Below are 7,469 nucleotides of genomic sequence, written 5' to 3'. Positions count from 1 at the left end.
AGGATTACGGGGGAAAAATAATCTGCTTGTGAAGTACAGCACGCACTGGGGTGTGTAACATGTAGATTGCAGTGTGCCAGTTCATGATAAAAGGAAAAGGAGGCCCCTAGTCCAATTTATTCCGTACACTCCTGCACTTGCTTTTCCAGAACAAACATTAAAGACAGGCAGATGTAGTTCCCCTGCTGCAATAGCTTTGGTGCTGTGTTTTTCCAGGAAACCCAGGGGTTTCTTGGAAATTTATCACTGTTTTCTCAGTGACAAGACCAATAACAGCAGGCATGTTTCCCTGAAATGATAGTTCGCCTACAACCACCAAACATCCCCTGCAATCTGTTGGATGTTCTTTCTGGGGCAAGTGGCAAACAGTGAACAGGCCTACTGCTCCGATATGAACAATCATGTGACCTTGGACAGTTCCCACAATCCCTTGCGCAGGAGATCCACAGAAGATGGTCAGGGATTCCTTGCCAGATGTAGAAAAGGGTTCCCTGGCTCTAGAAAGTATGAAAGTCACGGGTCTTAACTGTTGCCATTCCAGCAGTTATATTTGTATCTTTGCTACAGGCTTCTTCTTTTTCCTCATGTTCAGCCAACAACCGATTTACACTCAGGTTATGTTTCTGACGCGGGTGGCGCTGTGGGTAAAAGCCTCAGCGCCTAGGGCTTGCCGATTGAAAGGTCGGCGGTTCGAATCCCCATGGCGGGGTGCGCTCCCGTTGTTCGGTCCCAGCGCCTGCCAACCTAGCAGTTCGAAAGCACTCCCGGGTGCAAGTAGATAAATAGGGACCGCTTACTAGCGGGAAGGTAAACGGCGTTTCCCTGTGCGGCTCTGGCTCACCAGAGCAGCGATGTCACGCTGGCCACGTGACCCGGAAGTCTCTCCAGACAGCGCTGGCCCCTGGCCTCTTGAGTGAGATGGAAGCACAACCCTAGAGTCTGTCAAGACTGGCCCGTACGGGCAGGGGTACCTTTACCTTTAGTTTACCTTATGTTTCTGAACCCTGCACCCGTTCCACCTCCACCCCATTATGCCCCCTTTCCTTGCCACTTCCAGGTCGCTGTGATGCGCACATGCGGTCACTCTTAAATCAGATGTGCGTACTCTTTTTCCTCATGTCCTTTTGCCCATTCTGCCTTCTCCATATCCTGTAGTGAACTTCCGATAATTTTAGGGTTATTCTGCAGGCATATTAGAGTTATTTTCCAGGAGGGCATACATGCAACTTTGTGTGGTGCGCTGTTTCGAATGGCACTCGTATAGAATGATAAATTTTGGCAAGAAGTAGAAATATTTGAAAGCCTCCTAAAAACAATTCTAATGATTGTTCTCCATTGTTTTTAAAGGCTTTTTATGTTGCCCTACACCTCCCTGTTAAATAAATAAAAAGTGACACATATGGGTTACCCCAATATGTGGTTTTGCAAAGTGTAATCCTCCCACAGAGGCCATCTCTTTCTGTTCTTTCAATTATTTCTGCTGCAGTCTTCTCTGCTCACTTATCCAGGCCAAATAAGTCCCACTGAATTCAATTGTGCTTTTTTCTGAATAGTCACGCACAGGATTGTGCTGTACACTGATGTATTGCATTTATTTTTAATCACATTATTTTTATTGAATTTTTTTGCTCCCCAAATCCTCATAATTATGGGCCTGGGCCAACCTAGATCCGTGGTTAGGCAAAGAATCATGGACATAGAGAGACAACAGGACTCTACAAGGGTCCTCAATGATAAAATCATAGAAAACAGGAGATACGTAGCCACTCCAGCAACATATTTCTATTTCCTCACATCCAGAAATGCAAGAAGGGCTTTTACTCTTGTTAGAAGCTCGGCCTTGCCTTCACCGGTTCTGGAAGGCTCCTATGGAAGAGCCCCGTACGCACAGAGACTTTGCACCTGCCCATTAGGGGAAATAGGAAGCCCCGAACATACCGTATTTTTCGCCCTATAGGACACACTTTTTCCCCTCCAAAAATGAAGGGGAAATGTGTGTGTGTCCTATGGGGCGAATGCAGGCTTTCGCTGAAGCCTGGAGAGCGAGAGGGGTCGGTGCGCACGGACCCCTCTCGCTCTCCAGGCTTCAGGAAGCTATCAGCAAGCCTTGGGAGCTCTGCGGGAGTTCCCGTCGGGCTCCCCAGGCTTGCGGATAGCAGCCTGCATCCCGATTCGTGCAGATATCGGGCAGCCCCACAAGCTCGGGGGACAGCGGGGAGGCGGAGCGCCGCCATCCCGCTATTCCCCGACCTGGTTTGGAGGCTGGAGGTGGGGAGAAGCAAGCTTCTCCCCTCCGCCAGACCCAGAAGCTCGGGGGACAGCGGGGAGGCAGAGCGCCACCATCCTGCTGTCCCCGGACCTGGTTTAGGCTTCAGGCAGATATCTGCAAGCCGTGGGAGCCCGGCGGGAAGTCCCGCTGGTCTCCCTAGGCTTGCGGATAGCAGGCTGTTCTGGGGGCTGGGGTCGGGGGTCGGGGGAAGCTCGGGCTTCCCCTGCCCCAGCCCCGCGCCTGGGGGAAAATAATTTTTTCCCCTTTATTTCCCCCCCCCCAAAAAAAACCGAGGTGCGTCCTATAGGCCCGTGCGCCCTATGGGGCGAAAAATACGGTATATATTTTAGATGTCCTTTTTATGTTGAGATTCGTAGAGACACCATTGATCCTTTGCTGAAGAGGTTCACCGATCTTTCAGACAAGTCTAAACTTAATTTTCTCCTCTTAGGCAAAGATCACAAGAGAACCTGGCTGGTAGCCAGATTCTGCGCCCAGATTTGTAGGCACAGATCATCCTCTAGAATAAAATAGCTAACTAGGGAAATGCTGAAGTCGCCCTTTGGGGCGCCTCAGGGTCAATTTTATATGGTAGCCCAAACCTCAGTTGTACAGGTGTATGTATATATCTCAATTTTAAGTCATGAGCTATTGCTGCAATCTGCTCCGACTGTATATTTTATATTTATGAACACTGTTTTTATTGTGTTATGCTATGTGAGCTGTTTAACCATAATAAATTACCATATTTTTTGCACCATAACACTCACTTTTTTCCTCCTAGAAAGTAAGGGGAAATGTCTGTGCGTGTTATGGAGGGAATGCCTACGGGTGGCGGGGGGAATCTGCTGCAGTCGTGAGCAGAGGATCCATGGTTCCCCTTCCTTCCCTCCTCCGTGGCTCGCTTTGAAACAGCAAAGCGGGAGAAGAGCCGCTGAGTGGGGAGGAGAGAGGGACAGAGAGCCTGCTTCTTTAAAGGAGCAAAGCGGGAGAGGAGAGGAGCCGCTTACACTCGTGTCTGGTTGGCTCCTTTAAAGCAAGCAGGCTCTCTGTCCCTCTCTTCTCCCCACTCAGCTCGCTACATAGCAGCAAAGTTTTTTAGTTCGCTAAGCCGGGGATGAGCGGGGGGAGGGAGAAAAGCAGAGCCTGCTTGCTTTAAAGGAGCAAAGTGGGAGACGAGAGGAGCCTTCTCCCCTTATACCCCTCTTCTTCATTATTAGCAGCATCCTTCTCCACCCAACCCACGCGTGCTTCTTCTCCCCTTAAGCCCCTCTTCTGCATTATTAGCAGCATCCTTCTCCACACACCCCACGCGTGCTCCTTGTCCCTTGAGTGCTTTTCCTTCCCTCCCCACTTAAAACGTGGTTACAAAGCACGGATCCACATGGTCACCCCAAATTCAGCATCAGATCACATAGCATGTCCATGGCTACAGCTTGCACCAAAAAAAATCACACACCCACTGTTGCCTGGAGCCGCAGTGGTGCAAAAACATGGTTACAAAGCATGGATCCACATGGATCCTCAGGATTTTTGCATTGGGCTACTCCAAACTCACTGTCAGATCACATGTCTGTGGCCACAGCATGAACCACAAAAATCATACATCCACTGGTTCGAATAGAAATTTTTTTTTCTTGTTTTCGTCCTCTAAAAACTATGTGCGTGTTATGGTCGGGTGCGTGTAATAGAGCGAAAAATACGGTATCTTAACTTATTGGATTTTTGTGTTTTTGCTCTGGAAGCTACCTTAGGGGCCCTGACTCTTCACTTTCTATTCCAATCCCTCTGTGCTTAATTTAATGCTATTTTTTTAAATGAAAACAAGATAATAGGTTTACATTATGGTTTTCAACATTCTCAGCCTTATAAGGATGCAAACTTAGTAGTTTTGAATGCAAGACAAGGTGCCTTGCAGTCACATCCCAACTCCAGCATCTGCTGCCAATTCCCAGATGGCCTTAGGCAGCTTCTTATTTTCCACAGCTTCGATTTGTTCTGCAAGTGCCAAACCAGCTAAACCAGTTTCCCTCTGCTACTGTACCAGTCACATATGCTCTGCAAAGTTACAACCCCTTCTTGCAGCAGAACAAATCAAGGACAATTGAATAAACACTGGATAACATTTTACATCTACCAGATGCATTTTGGCACCTGTTGTGAACCACCAAAGAGCACCCCACTCCCCACCAGGGAAGGAGGGAGTGAAGATCTACATCAGGAACAAGGGGGTGGGAATAAAGATTTACATCCGAGACCACATAACACCGGTCTTGAAAGCCCTACATTGGCTCCCAGTACGTTTCCGAGCACAATTCAAAATGCTGGTGTTGACCTTTAAAGCCCTAAATGGCCTCGGCCCTGTATACCTGAAGGAGTATCTCCACCCCCATCGTTCTGCCCAGACGCTGAGGTCTAGCGCCGAGGGCCTTCTGGCGGTTCCCTCATTGTGAGAAGCAAAGCTACAGGGAACCAGGCAAAGGGCCTTCTCGGTAGTGGCGCCCGCCCTGTGGAACGCCCTCCCAGCAGATGTCAAAGCGATAAATAACTACCTGACATTCAGAAGACATCTTAAGGCAGCCCTGTTCAGGGAAGTTTTTAATGTGTGATATTTTAGTGTATTTTTGGTTTCTATGGAAGCCGCCCAGAGTGGCTGGGGAAACCCAGCCAGATGGTCGGGGTACAAATAAATTATTATTATTATTATTATTATTATTATTATTATTATTATTATTATTTACATCAGGATCTGCTGCCCTTATGGATCCTGCCACCTGAGGCAGTCACCTCACTTTGCCTCATAGGCGGGCCAGTCCTTAGCAGATGTAAAAAGGGCGTTCATACCTTTAATCTTGATGCAAGAAACTGAGGTTTGGAAAGCAGGTCCTAGTATTTTGTCTCTCTCTTCCCTTGATCTCAAAGCTATTAAGCAGTCTCTGGATCTATTTTTTCTTACCAATCTTCCCAACCGAAAAGCCGATACAATTTTAAAGTCACTTTCTTCTTTTAGATCCCAGAACTTTGTAAACTCTGTTGTCAAGAGTCCAATCAAATCTTCTTGCTCAATTTCTGGGACTGCCCTCAGCCTGAGGTTAGTCTCCCGATTTTTCAATTCCACCAATGAGAGATAGGTTTGTTGGTCACCTATCTGTTTGTAAAGAGGTTTGACTTCCGCTTTAACTTCCTCAACCTCTTTTTTAGCCGATATTGCAATTTGAGCGGCTTCCCCTGCCAGTTTACGATTCTCTTCTGATGCTCCTTGCAATTTTTCAATTGCTAGGTTATGTAGGGAAACCTGCTCTGTCAACTTCTGGATTGAGGATGTTGATTGATCAATTTTTATTGATTGATTATCAATTTTTTGATTTATCACTGCCAATTGTTCCAAAACTTGTTTCAGTACACCCTCAGCTCCTCCTGTTGCCATATCTCCCTCCTCTGATTTTTCAGGCTTTTCGGTTTCTACTTTTTGTGTCGCAAGCACAGCTGGAACTGATAATCTGCGTCCCTGAGTTAAAGTTGTTTGAACAAGCTGTGCCTGCTTTTTTGCTTTCTCTTTCTCCTTAGCTTCTTTAGCTTTGGCTGCTCTTGTCTTTCCTGCGCCACTCATCAGTCAATGTTCAAGGTCAAATGTTATAGTCCCATGGGAAAGACAAGCCCAAATTTAAAAACAGTCCATTGAGAGAGGATAAACAGAAAACTTTTCCCAGGCCTCTATATTACCAATATCCTCTAGGGGGAGTGCCACCAAAATTTTAGTGAGAAGAAGGTAACTTTTCCGCCATCAAAGTCCCTTTGTTCCAACTTTGAAAGCACCTTTAAAGCACCTTTGAAAGCACCTTTAAAGGCGAATTAGTTCCAGCGCACTAAGAAAAGAGTCCTGCAGGGCACTTTTAAACATGTAACAAAGTTCCAGCAAGGTGCCTGCAAATGTATCCACTTCAGCTAAATAAGCTCAAAGTTACACTTTCCAATTACAAAAAGTGTCTGGAAGTTTGCAACAGTTCCGCAGTTTATACAACTTTGACCGGCCACCCGGGAATATGGAGTTAGAGTCTTCCCTTGCCCCTTGGGGGACCACTTCAGGTCCAATTTATGCTGTATTTATTCTTAAAAGGAAAGTTTCCAATGTGCACGAAAGTCCCAATTTAAAGCTTGAAAGCTTCTCTACTCACAGCGCTTTCCGCTCTTTAGATCATCTGCTTTGATCTTGCAAGCAGTGCCGGAAGACGGACTTCCTCTTTCTCGTCTCCCGTTTTCAGCCAAATTTTCCGAATTAATTTGTAGGATCTTAGGTCCTTACTCACGGGTTTGATGTTTCAGCCCGATGTTTCTTGGAAGAAGGATCAGCGCTCATCCGTGACAGCCGCGCGGCTTCGCCTCCGCAGAAAGAGCGATGAACCCACAGCACCACTCCCCCTCCTTCACTCCGGAGCCCCTTACGGGGTTCCTTTCGTGATTTCGGGGTCGCTCCAGGTGCCCGCCGGGTCCCACGGCCACGGACTCACTCTGCCCGTGGTTTCTCTTGATGGGTTGTCGCTGCGCCGTCGCGAACAACCCTTTTCTGCGGTGCCCCTCTTCAGAGCTCGAAGAGGTCCGCCATCACGGTTTCGCGCCGCCCCCGGAAGTCCTTCCAAATACTAGGCCTACACTTTAAAAACTCAATTGTGATACAAGAGAAAAGGGTGGAAATTTACCGAGACATTCCCAAACAGTTATTGGATTTGAGAGCCACCTATTCAGAATTGGCTAAATTGTTGAGACTTAACACAATTCCTTACAGGTGGGAGTTCCCACAAGGACTATCATTTACTTACAAACAGAAGAAGGCTAAAATAAGATCACCAGAGGACCTACAAAAGTTCCTGCACGACCACGGAGAAGATCTCCAAAAAGAAGCAGCAGCTAATTGGCCTTTACCCAACCCAGGTGGACCAACGCCTGCACCTTCGGAACCAGAGGAGAAAGAAGACACACCGCTCTAGGTGTGACAGAATAGTTCAGGATGTCTCTGCGGCTACTCAGTTGGAATATTAATGGCGGAAATTCCCCGGAGAAAAGAAGGAGGTTATTTCACATATTGAAGAAAGAACAATTGGACATTATTTGCCTACAAGAAACTCATGTGACCAGGCTCCATAGAAAGGTTTTAGTTAATAAAAGATTAGGCCAAGAATTTATATCGTCGGACAAAGTAAAG

This window comes from Podarcis tiliguerta (genome assembly GCF_965153285.1).
Source record: "Podarcis tiliguerta genome assembly, chromosome: 1".
In the NCBI taxonomy this organism is placed as follows: Eukaryota; Metazoa; Chordata; class Lepidosauria; order Squamata; family Lacertidae; genus Podarcis; species Podarcis tiliguerta.
The sequence above is the reverse complement of the archived record's forward strand: the minus strand, read 5'-3'. Positions refer to the sequence as shown.